The sequence below is a fragment of the Dreissena polymorpha genome, chromosome 14 (assembly GCF_020536995.1).
Source record: "Dreissena polymorpha isolate Duluth1 chromosome 14, UMN_Dpol_1.0, whole genome shotgun sequence".
Lineage (NCBI taxonomy): Eukaryota > Metazoa > Mollusca > Bivalvia > Myida > Dreissenidae > Dreissena > Dreissena polymorpha.
Window position 1 is genome coordinate 1,020,493 of NC_068368.1, and position 16,023 is coordinate 1,036,515.

The 16,023-nt window shown below is 36.8% G+C and overlaps 1 protein-coding gene across 3 annotated transcripts in view; it reads left to right on the forward strand.

Moving 5' to 3' along the window:
- Positions 1-16,023, forward strand: part of LOC127858991 (formimidoyltransferase-cyclodeaminase-like) — a 79,441-nt gene that overhangs the window by 23,481 nt on the left and 39,937 nt on the right. For 2 of the 3 annotated variants that reach the window (XR_008039222.1, XR_008039223.1), the window contains exon 14: positions 315-2,406. The exons of the other annotated variant lie outside the window; for it this stretch is intronic. The gene's annotated coding sequence lies outside the window, so the exon portion shown is untranslated. The remainder of the gene's footprint in view (positions 1-314; positions 2,407-16,023) is intronic. 3 annotated transcript variants of the gene reach the window in all.

Genomic DNA, 16,023 nt, shown 5'->3' on the forward strand with positions numbered 1-16,023 from the left:
TTCTACTACTACTACTACTACTACTACTACTACTACTACTACTTCTACTACTATACTACTACTACTACTACTACTACTACTACTACTACTACTACTACTACTACTATTATTATTTCTTCTGCCACCACCACCACCACCACCACCACCACCACCACCACCACCACCACCACCACCACCACCACCACCACCACCACCACCACCACCACCACCACCATTCACAGTGACAAAAAACGTATTCACACAATGGCTGCTTCTACAACTTATAGCCCATATAGGGGGGGCATGCATTTTTTACAAACAGCCCTTATTTTCAGATTGGAGAGGAGATTGATGGTGCAATAAAGCAGGCACAGGAGAATTGTGCTGCAATCCTGAAGATTGTTGATGAACGCAAAGAGTAACTTCTAGTCCCGGCATCCCGGCATAACCAATGTGGTTCAGAGCGTGGTTAAATTGGATACAAGTCACACTGTTTTAAAAACATTCTGAATGACAAAAGACAAAGGCATAATATTTTATTATGGGTCATTATAAGTGTTCTAAAATAAAGTTCTGACTGTCATCATGTGCTATCCATCTTATGGCTTTCACTAAGTTATGTTGTTAAGTAAATATCTGTATGACTCTGAAGGTGTATTTTTAGTTAAACATTGTGTTTTTTCTTAGTTTTGAATGAGATACATTTTAAAGTACTATTGATGAGATGTAATGCTTATAATTAAAATACATTTAATACTTACTTTATTTTTAGCCAGAATTACAATCAGTTAAGAAAAATACAAAAACTACGTAAATTTCAATAAAATAACCATAAAGGAACATCTTTAGAGGGATTTATTTGCAGATTTGCAATGTGAGAATTAAACAAATGGTATTGGATTTGAAAAAGAATGTATACATGTATATTATTTATAATCAAGAAAAATAGCCCCAATGACCAAAACTGATATGCAAGAAATAATGACGTGTTCTTAAAAAAATGACAATCTTTCAAAAAGCCCCTTTAATTCACCAAACGCGAATCATGTATTACAACCTTTTTATTTTAACAAATTTGAGGGTTATATAATAAGAATAATTTTTTAGCCATCCAATTATTTATAAGTGTTGTATGGTATAAATACAGTCAGCACATTATCTTTAACCTTTTATTCATTAACCCTCTAAATCTTTGAAATCCATCAGCCATGATTTAAAAATAGTGTTGGACTGATAAGCTTTTTAATACCTTTTGTATGCATATGTATTTTTACAAGCAATCATTCCAACAGTCTGTGATATGTTTTAAAATACATTAAGACGTTTACAAGTTCATTGAAGTATTTAAGCTTTGTATTGTTTAAACCTTGATCATTACTTACATCAAATGTATTTAGTTTTTTAAATGACACAATGGATTATTGTAAGTGTTATATGCATTGAAAATGCATTCATAATTTTGCATTTATTTCACTGCTTTTTACCATTAATTGTTCTGTCTTTTCTTGTGATTTTCCTGTTTTTACACTGTGAGTTTCAGAAAGATTTGTTTTCTTTTTTAATTTTTCTGAATTGGTTTGGGTATTTTATTTTGACATTCCCCTCCCTAAGTTTGTTTCTCCAGTATCAATAGGTTTTAATTGCACATAATTTTGTGTAGTAATATATATGCCATGCCACATTTCAAGTGTATTAATTCATCATTATATTTTAAGTCACATACGTTGTTAAAATAAAACATATTTTTGTAAACATATTACCAGTTACAAGCAGGGTCATACATATAACCGTCCAATTTATCGTTTATATTTTAGAGTCAGGTACTTGAGGAGTGAGTCTTTGATTCATTGTGCTTAATAACCTGTTTGTGTAATTTAGGGGTAGGCACTGTATGATGTAAATGCAAAACAAATATAAGGACATATCTGTTTTACATGGGTATTTAGGTAAGTTAAATATAAAAAATAATATCTGAAAAAGCTTGAAAAACCTGGAACGTTTAATTGAAATTCTGGTAACTAATTTTCTGCTCTGTAAAAGGATTGTTATTTTTCAAACTTGAAATATTTTATATGTTATGATAATTTAAGACTGCAAGTTAAAAGCATAATGGTTTTGCTTTTATTTTATTTTTTGAGTTGTTTTGCAAAATTAGCAACTGAATGTGGTGAGTTTTAATGAAAAATTGTAGAAAGAGTAATGAATTACTTGTGTGTTTGTTTTTTAGAGAACTATTTTAATTAAAGATATATTAAGTCTCCTGGTATTTGTCTTATGCATGTATTAAACCATGCAATGGAAACTGCTGTTGATTGACAATTAATTGTGTGAGAAAAGTGTATAATGATATTCAGAATGATTTTCAAGCGCTTTTGCTTTTTGATTGTGTGATTTTGCATTTGCCAGTGTTGCATATTGCTTCAATAGGTGTACATTGTGGCCCTTTTTATCATCATTTTTATGAGCCGCGCTTTGTGAAAAGGGAATTTGTGTAAGGTGTTGTCCCGGATTAGCCTGTGCAGTCAGCACAGGCTAATATGGGATGACACTTAAAGCTTTTATGATATTTTTTGTTTCAAGAAAGTCTTTCCTTAGCAAAAATCAAGTTTTTGCGGAAAGTGTTGTCCCTCATTTGCTTGTGCGAACTGCACAGGCTAATCTGGGACGACACTTTACGCCCATGCAATAAACCACTTTTTCACAGAGCACGGTTCATATACCTGTCTTATTGTATGAGTATGCGTATTTAAGAAGTTTGTGTCTTAGCATTAGAAGTTCCAATTGTTTCAAATATGTGGTCATACATTGTTTTTAACTTATGTTTACCCAAGGCTCAAACTAGAGTAGAACAAGTACAAGACTATAAAATAATTATAAATATTTGGGCCGTGCTCTGTGAAAAAGGGGTTTAATGCATGTGCATAAAGTGTCGTCCCAGATTTACCTGTGCAGTCTGAACTGTCTAATCAGAGACGACACTTTCCGCCTTTATGATAAATTTCGTTTCAAGAAAGTCTCTTCTTAGCAAAAATCAAGTTTAGGCGGAACGTGTCGTTCCTGATTAGACTCTGCGGACTGCACAGGCTAATCTGGAATGACTTTTTACGCACATGTATTAAACCCCTTTTACACTGAGCGGGGCTCATTTTTTTATGGTACCTGCTATTTTATACATTTGTTGAATGATTGACACATCCTCAGTAGTAATTGTAACTATTTTATAAGGGTTTATGTATGTAAACACGAAGGTCAATTATACAATCAGTATTATAGGAAGATATGACCCAAATCATGTGAAACTGTTTCTGATTTCATAGTGAACAGGGTAGTAGCTCCAGACCAGAATTGTGCGCAGGCTGGTATGGAACAATGCTGGCCACATGTGGCATAAGACCCATTTTCTCATGACTGGGCTTATTCAGTGATAAAACTCATTCGCAGTCTGTTCTGGTTTTATGCTGGTTGAAAAAGCCATTTTCACTTTGCTTCTGAGTGGGAAAGGGTTAAGCTTGCCACCATAAGCTTTTTTATTGTTAAGTGTGGTTTTACATTGATATTGTTATAGCTTTCACTTATTATCAAATGGTTTGCTTATTTTACTACGTAAGTAGGTATTTTCGCTGTTTGTACATTATCAAAGGTATAAATAAGTACAATGTTTATACTGCATTATGCTCAGCTTGACAATTTAAGAACATTGGTTTCAACAACGTTTTTCATGATTTGTACCTACACCATGTTGTTGGGTATTAAGTTTGGTCTTGCTTTTAAATTTCATTTCATCCTGTTTTATTCATGCAAAATGACATAATATTTTACCAATGGCTTAAAATTAACTGTAACATTAGTATGATAGTGGCCTTGTATTTTATGCATTATAGGAACATTCATACATCATGTATGTAAGGTTTTACAAATTACAATGCGAGTAAAGACCTCATACTGTTGAAAGTTTATTTTTATGTACCCCACCACTATAGTGGGGAACATATTGTTTTTGCCCTGTCTGTTGGTTTGTTTGTGTGTTTGTTTGCGCCAACTTTAACATTTGCAATAACTTTTGCAATATTGAAGATAGCAACTTGATGTTTGGCATGCATGTTTATCTCATTGAGCTGCACATTTTGAGTGGTGAAAGGTCAAGGTCATCCTTCAAGGTCAAAGGTCAAATATATAGCTTCAAAGCGGCGCATAAAGGGAGATAGTGTTTCTGACAAACTCATATATTGTTCTGTCCTTAATATCACATTTTGTCCATCCTTTACTTTCAAACAGCAGGCAGTTGGTTTAACGTATGTGGATAACTAATTAATTATGGCACGATTTAGAAGTCTTTAAATTCTTATATAAAATTAATGCATAATGATTTTCATAGTTTTGGAGCTTTGTGTGAAAATTGCAAACTTTTTCTGTTGTGTTTAGCTTAAAATACTGTTACTGCAACCCGAAATATACAAGTTTTTGTGGACTCTTGTGTTGTTGGAATATTTTTAAATGCATGATGTCCTTCAAATCGTGTAAGACATTAAGCAATGCTCGGTTACACATTATTGGCATCGCTATAGACGTTGATAATCAAAGTTAATGTACATAGCAACGTGTTCGATATGATTCGCTATGGTATCATATAAACTGTACATTAACCTTTCGAAATTAACGGTTGTGGACACTGTTGGCGTCATTTCATGCTGGAACAGCATAAAAAGTACATTGTAATTACTTTTGTACCTTATTACTTGAACGTTGTCTATAATTTTCGTATTAAAATGACATTTTCACGTTTTGGTAAATTGACAAAATAAAAAAATGTTTCAGATTCGCGAATTTTCGTTGTAGTTATATATTTGTGAGAATACAGTAATACTGAACATTTACCATGCTCCAAAATATCCATTATATGCATCTTTTGAGGATTTAAAAACCTGAAAATTATAAAGCATTGCAAGGCGAAATTGAATAATTTGGAGTGTTTTGTTGTTGTCGTTATATTTTGTAATACTACGAGGATTGCTTATATAAAGTATTAAATACATCACTCATTGTATGAGCACGGATGGCCGAGTGGTCTGGCGATATTTTTTTACTCCAGGGATCAGTGGTTCGAGCCCAGTTGAAGGTTACATTTTTTTCTTTAATTGTATTCTCGTTTTTTACTGGAGCTTTTTGGATCCAATGTTAACATTTTTTAATGACAAACTTCAATACATGCCAAAATCTGTGAACAGGCCCCTTTAAATCATGGGGCTTAATCGTCACTGCAACTTTTGACTTTTTTACGTCAAAGGTATCAAGTAAAATGCGTGGTCAAATTTAAATTGTAGTATCGAAAGTTGAAAAAGCACACCAATGATACATCGTGGTTTTTCAATCCGACATGTCGCGTGTGGGTGTGTTTGTGAATGAATTCACTTGACACATTTGTCGTTAAAGTCTGCACAAACATGTTTATACAATGTGAACAGTTAGACAATAATGTCATAATTTAAAGTGAAATGAGACGAACATTTTGATGGAAAATATGGTCACAAACAATCGTGAAACAATTTTTTTTCAGAATGCGTTAGCACATTTTATAATAAAAGTTAACTATAATTGCAAATGTTTATATCAATAATTTAGATTTTACCCGCCTCATATAGTCCGTATATCCGTCATTTAATATTAGAAAATAAGCTGGGTTTCGCTAGGAAAATCGTATCAAAAGGTTAACGTTTCTTTAAAATTCTTGCAGTCGTGTGTTGCCCTTTACTATAAACGACATGTGTTTCTTTTAGCTGCTTTCAAGTACCACTGAAACTCATATAAAACCCGCGTCATGCGAACATGAGTCTTAGGGGAAATCCAACCAACGTAGCTCCAGAGCTACTCTGTGCGCTGTAAAATCACACAAGTTTCGTGGTTCCATTAGTAGACCTGACTGGGCTAATACGCTGGTTGGTTTTGAGCTATGCTTGCAGCATATGGCATAAGACCCATTTTCGCATGATGAGGCACACAACGTATCACTGTAGGCGAAGTATACTGAGAGAAGGAAGACTCGGTTTAGTACACATCAGCGAATCTTATAGCAAATTTGCTCGACAGCAAACGGTGTCGGTAGTGGGGCGTTTGCACCAAATGTATACCAACCCACTTGACGCCTTTCTTAACATTGCATCCACCGTGGTAGCTACGTGTATTTACCGCACCGAGGTATCCTCTTTTGTCCAGAAAATGATTGTACCAAAGGATAGCTTTGCCCTTTTGAGGCTTCACTCTTACTGAAGCCTGTTCGCAATTCTTGGTTAAATTATGCCATTGTTGATCTTGCATAGAACGATTCATGTCAGGCAGGCTTTTGTCGGCAAACGGGAACGCGGTCTCGCCCCCTTCTTCGACGTTGTTAAGGTAATACATCATCGTAGCCATGCGGCACTTATTGCAGCAGTGCGTATCTTCAAGTTCTTTACCATTTACGACAGAGCAATTCATGTGGAAGCAACATGGCTTGTCTGCATTCACAATATTAGAATCCAGGTGAGAGTGGTAAAACCCTCCAGGCCAGTATTGTCCAACAACCAACGGCTGACTGTACTTGATAACTTCAACAGGCACTCCCAGAAGTCCGGCCGCCCTCTTCTGCAACTTTGTCAAAAACGCGACATTTTCTTTGCTCGGTAGCACGTCTGTTTGGTTGGATATTCTTTGCTCTTTGTTCGAAACTGTGTTGTTTACCGTAGCAAACCAGCGGATCGTTTGCAGACCGTGATTGTTCGATTCATCAATAATGTAGTCGCAGTCATCATTCGACAGGAAATCGGGAATTTCAAATATTGGTGGATTCACCGACAACGTTATTACCTTTACAGAGGTTTCATCGCCGATGTCGACGCTTTGTTCATGTCCAACATTGACTGGTTTGATCTGTTCCATCTTGGGATACTCGAAAACAACTTCACCTCCTTCGGGTTGAACTGTGGCGTCTTCATCCGCTGGCAGGAAGTCGCTTAGAAGCTTATCGACAGAAGATTTGAAATCCTGATTGAGCATGCCACTGAACTTGTTGTGGGCGTCATGTTTTACACTGTCTGCGTTGTCATCCGAAATTTCTGACGATTGCTTCTCGTGTGTCAATGTCGTCTGCAAATGATCGGCTGTTATTGTAATGTAGGTCATGATGCATTCGACTTTATGGTACATGAACTCAACTATTGTTGAAAAATAGTTCCACGCGGTATTTGTGTCCATCGTGTCAACCAGTGCATGCCCTATAGTCGAACATGCCACATTATCACGTGTTACGTCAGCGTCCAGTTTCACGCAGGAGCTGGCAACGTCATCGTCACAATGTCCCTCTTGCGTGGAGTACATGAGAAATATCAGTATGACGAGTACTGCCTGTAGTCGACCAGACTTTCCAGTGGTTCTCATCTGCAGCATGAAATCAAATTATGTATTTCTTCTTTTTGTTGTATATTTTTAAATGATTATTATGAATAATCTGTAATACATAGATTTATTTTTCATAAGTGTGTACTGTTTTGTAACCTGGGGAAACGAATAAAGTACTGTTCTGTTCAGTGACTTGCTCCTATTAAAATTATATATATATATGAGGTGTGCTCCGTGAAAAGGGGGTTTAATGCATGTGCGTTAAATGTCTTCCCAGATTATCAGGGACGACCCTTTCAGCCTAAACTGGATTTTTACTAAGAATGTACTTTTTTTAAACGAAAAATATCATAAAAGCGGAAAGTTTCGTCCCTGATTAACCTGTGCGGACTGCACAGGCTTATCTAGGACGACACTTTACGCACCTGCATTAAACCCTCTTTTCACAGAGCACGGCCCATATCAATACAAGCGATTATACATGGCAAATTAAGGTGTGGATTTAGTTGTGTATCGTAAACGACTCTAATAATCAATATATGACCATTTGTCTGTGAAAAAGGGGTTTAATGCATGAGCGTTAAGTGTCTGCCTGGATTAGCAGTGTAGTCCGCGCAGGCTAATCAGGGACGACAATTTCCGCTTTGACTTGATTTTCAGTAAGAAGAGACGTTCTTGAAACGAAAAATATTATAAACGCGAAAAGTGTCGTCCCTGATTAGCCTATGCGGACTGCACAGGCTAATCTTGGGCGACACTTTACGCACATGCATTAAACCCCCTTTTCACAGAGAAAGGTCCATATAAATTAACAATACACAATGTTTAGAGTTAAAATCTTTTTAACATCTATGATCAACAAGGAAATTATATAAAGGAGTAAGGGCTATTTTGCCCATTTAGATTAATTTAATCGCAATCTATTTCAAACTGTAAATTGAAAAACGACCACATTAGATAATATAAAGTTTTCTTTTTGAGATACTATAGCTGTAGAAACTAGCTATAGAAACCACTGTCTTATTAACAGTGTACGTCATTGGATTTTTTCACGGAATTTATCAGACTGACCATTTACAAAAATCATATGATTACAATGAATATGTGCATTATTTTCATACAATTAAAATTACATTCCTGACTTAAATAAATATTTAAAAAATATTGTACGTGTGCAATTTTTTAAATGGAGTCAACAATGCCGTTTAAATACATGTAATTAAAATGTGCATCAGCTTTTGATGAAAACGCGCGGAAGACATTAACATGTAAAGTTATAGACGTTGGCTTTATAGCTTCGAGTAAAACTAATATTTTATTTTCCTTTAATTACGAATTGATACATTGTATTTTCAGCACTTTCGTACAACTTATTGCACACGTAATAAAAAATAATGTATAAATGCATAAAAACAACATACCGTATATCTTGTCATATTTCGCTAAACCGATTGCGGAAATACATATATTCGTTCGGGGAAATTAGAACCGACATTTATTGACTGCTTAAATGTTATTGGCTATTGCATTGAGTACGTGTCAAAATATCTGTTAAAGAGGATGACCATGAATGTACATGTACATACAATTAAGCCCCAGGTAATTTTTTAATGCAATGGGGAGAGATTTTTAAAAGCGTTTCCGCTTTTCAATACTAATTATTGCAGGGAAATAAATGTTGATATTTAACAACTGTGGTCAAGAAAATGGGTTATCTCGGCTGTATAGGATGGAACTTGGATATACTTGACTGAAATTCTTTCCTAATTGTCCACGTTCCTGATTCAAAATGCACGCTTTACGACAACGCAGCACATGCAAACCAGCAAAACGATTATATTTTGGAATTGTTTACGAATTAGAAGATTTTTTTTCCCATAATGCAATGCAATGATCGCTTAGGCGCACTGAAAGTGTGCACGAGGAAATCGAGGTATTTGGCGATTTTCCGTCATCAGCTTTGAACAGTCAAACTATTGAAATAGTTAAGACATAGTACTTTTTTGTATTTTAATAACTATTGCAGTGTTAATACATTTTCGAATTTAAATGTGGTTGTGCTGAATACTTTGTATCCGAATGCCGATGTAAGCATACGAAACTAAAATACGATTATCCCAAATGTCGCGCATATAAAACATGGTTTAATTTTAACCCATTGATGCCTAGCGTATAGAAAAAAGGCATTGGCAAACAGCGAAGACCCAGATGATGCGGCGTCTCATCTGGGTCTATGCGGCGTCTCAACTGGGTCTACGCTGTTTGCTTAAAGAAATTTCTGTAAGAAATATTCTTAATATAGAAATAAATATACCAGACATCCCTAATTTTGGCAATAAATTGATCCAATTAAGCAGGATGGGAGAGTTCACTAGGCATAAATTGGTTAAACGCTCGTGATGCCAGGAATGTATTGTTCGTAGTTTGAATCCGAACGATACAGAACGTTACATTTTCTAAAAATCTTGATATCATCGACCATTTCAGTTTAAATGTATCAATATACGAAAACAAAATACAATTATAGCCACTGTGTGAGCATAAAAAATCATAACCGTGTGAATATGCTTTTTTTGCATTCGAACTTGATTTTGTTTTGCCTTAGAATAACATTTGCGTCTGCTAGAGAGTTCGGAAGAATAACCTACAAATGATGCGGAACCGGTATACATAATTTCATAGCAATTTATGCTAGGATGCAAAATCCTCTCGTGATCTTTTGGGGGTCACGTGTACACGGTGCCTATACCACGTGACTTTTTCGGATCTGTGTTGGGAGAATAAAGCGCGACCCAGTAAGCATGTTTTTATGATGTTTTTTTTTTTTAATATTTCACCATTTTTAATGGGATAAAGTTGAGAGCCCGCTTATTCGTGAAAGTTTGTTATAGGTATCATGATCTTTAAAAAAAAAAAAAAAAGTTATTTTTTCCAGTAAAGTGCAACCGCGCGTTTGAACGGTAAGAAAAATGTCGGATTAGTGTGGGGACTTTATATTACAAACGCGCGGTTGCACTTTACTGAAAAAATACTTTTAACAAAAAAGATCATGATACCAATATAAAACTCTCACGAATGAGCGAGCTCTCCACTTTATCCCATTAAAAATGGTGAAATATTTAAAAAGACATCATATTTTTTTTTTAACTGGGTCGCGCTTTATTATCCCAACACAGATCCTAAAAAGTCACGTGGTATAGGCACCGTGGTGTAGATGTAAAATGAGCATATTATGGGAAACGTTTGCCCAATGCAAGTTACACGGGACACGGGAACCATCTATACGGCCCGATGCTGGTTACGCGGGACATGGGAACCATCTATACACCCGATGCTGGTTACGCGGGACACGGGAACCATTTATACGACCCGATGCTGGTTACGCGGGACGAGGGTACCATCTATATGACCCGATGCTTGTTACGCGGGACACGGGAACCATTTATACGGCCCGATGCTGGTTACGCGGGACACGGGAACCATTTATACGGCCCGATGCTGGTTACGCGGGACACGGGAACCATTTATACGGCCCGATGCTGGTTACGCGGAACGAAGGAACCATCTATACGGCCCGATGCTGGTTACGCGGGACACGGGAACCATTCATACGGCCCGATGCTGGTTACGCGGGACACGGGAACCATTTATACGAATTGTGTGACAATTTGGACATACTTTTTTAACCCTTTACCATTTAGATACTTTTTGACACATTTGTTGTCTCTTTTGAAAGTTAAATTTTAGTAAAGACCGTTCTTACTAGATTCAAGTTTAAAATGCTTCATTTCCGACCTTTAGATACTGATGAGCAGAAAACATGAGAACATACGATGAGTATTTGGCAGGGGCGTGTGCAAAAGCCTTAACACAAGTCAAGTCAAGTCAAGTAATATTTATTTATCAAGTCGGGTTATATTGGACAGGGACGTGTGTAAAAGTCTTATATCGTTATATTGGGCAGGGACGTGTGCAAAAGAATTAACTCGTTATAAGCACAGGCACTCGGCATTAGTTGCTCCCCCCACCCAGCTGCACACTCCCCTCCAAAAGCCCTCAAAATTGTCTATTATCAAAAGCAAAGTTTGTTGAAATCTGACTAACTTTTGTTGTTTTTAAACTTTGCATAACAACTGGACAATTTTAAGGGGTTTGGGAGGTGGGAGCAGCAGGCGAGGGGGGGGGGGGGGGCTTAGCAACTAATGCCGAGTGCATGTGGTTAAAAGTTTATCCATAATAACAGTTGTAAATTAGAATGGTTTAAGACGCTTGGCTGTTACATGACTATTGCCTCAGTCACAAATAAACCGGTCGCCGGCCGATGTGTCCGATCTCCAGGCATCGGCAAGACTGGACACATCGGAACCGTCCGCCGTCCGATGACTGACACAGTTTAACCCATTTATGCCTAGCGTCTAGAAAAAAGGCCTTGGCAAACAGCGTAGACCCAGATGAGACGCCGCATCATGCGGCGTCTCATCATGGTCTGCGCTGTTTGCTTAAATGAATTTCTGTTAGAAATATTCTCAATATAGAAATAAATATACTAGACAACTCTTATTTTGGAAATAAATTGATCCAATTTAGAAGGATGGGAGAGTCCACTAGGCATAAACGCGTTAATATTGAGGCACGTTCTCAAACAGACTACGTAGCGCTGGGAGAAAGGCGATTGAGATGCACGATACAATTACATAACACAGCCACTTTAAGATTTTTCAAAACAGTTTTCCAAAATAAAAATAAAAAATCCATTAAATGGTTTTGTATCACACTTTTCCGATATACATGAATATATAAGACAAACATTTTCGCTGTAATATCATTTGCATTTCATCTGTAGGTTCAATATTAGTGCTTTTGCAATGGTGACCGGCTTGCACGGGGTTATATTTATCCACTCATCTTATTTAATTCCAAACTGAATTATTTCTTAAAAAATTTGCTTGGCAGCAGTCGATACCGATAGAATGGCGTCTGCACCCAATTCGTAGCAATATATTTGATGCCCTTTTTCACATCGCATCCCCCATGGTAGCTTCTTTGATCAACTGCACTAAGGTATCCCCGTCGGTCCAGAAAGTGATTGTACCAAAGTATGGTTGTTCCTTTCTTAGGCTTAATTCTTAACGCCGCCTGTTCGCAGTTGTTCGATACGCTGGCTGGTTTTGAGCTATGCTTGCAGCATATGGCATAAGACCCATTTTCGCATGATGAGGCACACGACGTATCACTATAGGCAAAGCATACTGAGAGTAGGAAGAATCGGTTTAGTACACATCAGCGAATCTTATAGCAAATTTGCTCGACAGAAAACGGTGTCGGTAGTGGGGCGTTTGCACCAAATGTAGACCAATCCATTTGACGCGTTTCTTAACATTGCATCCACCGTGGTAGCTGTATTTACCGCACCGAGGTATCCTCTTTTGTCCAGAAAATGATTGTACCAAAGGATAGGAGGTTTCATCGCCGATGTCGACGCTTTGTTCATGTCCAACCTTGACTGGTTTGATCTGTTCCATCTTCGGATACTCGAAAACAACTTCACCTCCTTCGGGCTGAACTGTGGCGTCTTCTTCCGCTGGCAGGAAGTAACTTAGAAGCTTATCGACATTCAATTTGAAATCCTGATTTAGCACGTCACCTAGCATGTTATGTGCCATATGTTTTACACTGCTTGCGATGTCATCAAAAACTTCTTCCGAGGTAAAGCCATCTATCATTTCTCGTGATCGCTCCTCGTACGCTAATGTCGGCTGTTTTGATGAGGTAGGTAATGAAGCCTTTGACTTTTTTATATATATAAAATCTACTATTGTTATAAAATAGTTCCTGGCTGTATTGGTGTCATGCGAGTCATCCCTCACATGCCCTATAGTCGAACATGCCGAATGTTCACGTGTTACGTTAGCGTCCAGTTTTACGCAGGAGCTGGCAACGTCATCGTCACAATGTCCCTTTTGTGTGGAGTAAATGAGAAATATCAGAATGACAATGACTGCCTTCAGTCGACCAGACTTTCCAGTGGTTCTCATCTTCAGCATGGAATCGAATTATTTATTTAATCTTGTTCTAACATACTGTGTATAATAACCTTTTTACGCTGTAAGAAATAGATTTGGGCCTTGCTATGTGAAAAGGGGGCTTAATGCATGCGCGTAAAGTGTCGTCCCATCTCTTATGATCTTTTTCAATTAAAGAGAGTCTCTTCATAGCAAAAATCCAGTTTAGGCGGAAAGTGTCGTCCCTGATTGGCTTTGCGGACTGTAAGTGCTAATATGGGACGACACTTTACGCACACGCATTAAACCTTTTTTTCACAGAACAAGCAAGGCCCATTTATTTTCATATATGACAGGCTCCCTTTTAACTGACTTTTATCAATAGCATATAACTGTTTACGTAGAATTTGGAAGTCTCTTACGTTTTTAAAACCGATTCGTGAATAAAAAGATTGATTATTATATTTGCCAAATTACACTGAAAATAAATACACAAATTCATTTGTAATTCAGAATAAATTACCTTCCTTACAGTGATATCCCAGAATAAAGCATGCACAAAGCAAATCAAACATTAATGCTTGCGTAAGTACGTACACGTGCAAAAATGACCAACACAGAAATAGTTACAGGGAGTTAAGTGCTATTTTGCCCAAGGTGATTAACCCATTTATGCCCAGTGGACTCTCCCATCCTTCTAAATTGGATCAATTTATTTCCAAAAGTAGGGGTGTCTGGTATATTTATTTCTATATTTAGAATATTTCTTACAGAAATTTCTTTAAGCAAACAGCGCAGACCCAGATGAGACGCCGCATTATGCGGCGTCTCATCTGGGTCTACGCTGTTTGCAATGTCCTTTTTTCAGGACGCTAGGCATGAATGGGTTAATTTTTACGCCAATCTGTAAAAAGCTGTCAATGGAAACAAGACTAAACACAACGCGGAAACGCTTTTGATTGCTAATTTAAAACGCATGTAAAAAGAAAAAGCGTTTAAACTTACTTAAGAAATAATTCGTGTACGTTATAGTTTGTTGTCGAATAACCCACGGCCGGAAGTTTAGATGCGTAGGGATTAAATCACGAGTGCGAAGCACGAGTGATTTGAAACCACGCATCTAAACTTCCGGCCGTGGGTTATTCGACCACAAACTATAACGTACACGAATTATTTCGATTCTAACACGATTTTTACTAAAGATTTATAGAATGTATCTTATTTGTCTTGCATACTATTTTATGTGGAGCTCCGCCCATAAAAATAGCTTTCGGCTGTTCTGTCGATCAGATCTCCGCCCTCAATAACAGCCAAACTGGATGGAAAAAACCCATTTCATTTCTCACGTTTGGTTAACTAAGAACAACAACTTGCGTAAACTAATATGTTTTCATTGTACTCTTTAAATTAACGCAAGAGTGTTGAATCTACAAGACAACAACTCCGATTCGAACTTCAGCCATTTCAGTATCGAAGCAGCAGACGAACACCGTGGGAAATTGGGTCAAGTTTACGCATTTCTGTTCATAGCGTAGTATTTTGTCACGTGACTTTCATTCATAAAATACCGGATTATTACGCTGGTGGAAAATGTATCGGCATGTTTTGTTTAGCTACAGCGCGTGCTTTCAGTGTATAAGCTCTGCCCATAAGTTATTGCAGAATAACCCACGCTTGATTTCCTTCTTTGTCTATAGAAAACAAGTCACGTGCCGTGTTAGAATTTTAAATAGAAAATCCTGCGTTTTGCAGTTGTAGCACGTAGACTTTTGCATCTGGAAGAAGCGGGTTAGAAATCCAAGGCCGGTATATTATTGATTTGTCTTTCCATATACGTATAATTATATAAAACTATTCCAAACGTAATAATTTTGTAAGTTTTGAATCTTCTGGATTGATGTTTAAAAAATGACTGCCTTCCGAAGAATGTCGATTTTTTTCTTGGACATTTTTCGACATATTATGTTTGCATTCTCAAAATTACTGCTAGTGTTAAACTTAGTTTAATTGAACTTCCTTCTTTAATATTTATGTAATATATACAATATTGTATAAAAATGTATTATTATAAGTATAACATTAACCTTTTTGTGGGAAACGATGCCTTTTACACAGAACTGTTCACTTTCAAGTTTGTTTTGATCGTCTTTATTATGACGCTGGTTGTTGATCAATTTAACCCTTTTGCATGCTGGGAAATTTGTCGTCTGCTAAAATGTCGTCTGCTGAATTTCTAAAATTAGCATTTTCTTCGATTTTTTTATAAAGAATACTATCAGAATAGCAAACAGTTTGGATCCAGATGAGACGCCATGTTCTGTGGCGTCTCATCTGGATCCAAACTGTTTGCAAAGGCCTTCAAAATTCGGTTCCCGCACTGAAAGAGTTAAAAGAGAGACCTACAACTAAGCATGTTTTTCCATGAATTTTGTTTTAGGTGTTTGGTGTTGAAGGAAACCAAAACCGTTTCATTGAAATTTTAACATTTTTTTTAATATCAGAGACGTAGATGTGCGTTTTTGTTAATATGCAGTAAACACGATATAAGGAACTTTTTTCTCAAGCCATTTGAATGATCTTTAACAAATATGATGGGGGACAAACTTTTTAAACCAGTATTGTGTTCAGTTATGTTTTTCCTTAGGTGAGAGTTTTCATGTAACACAATATT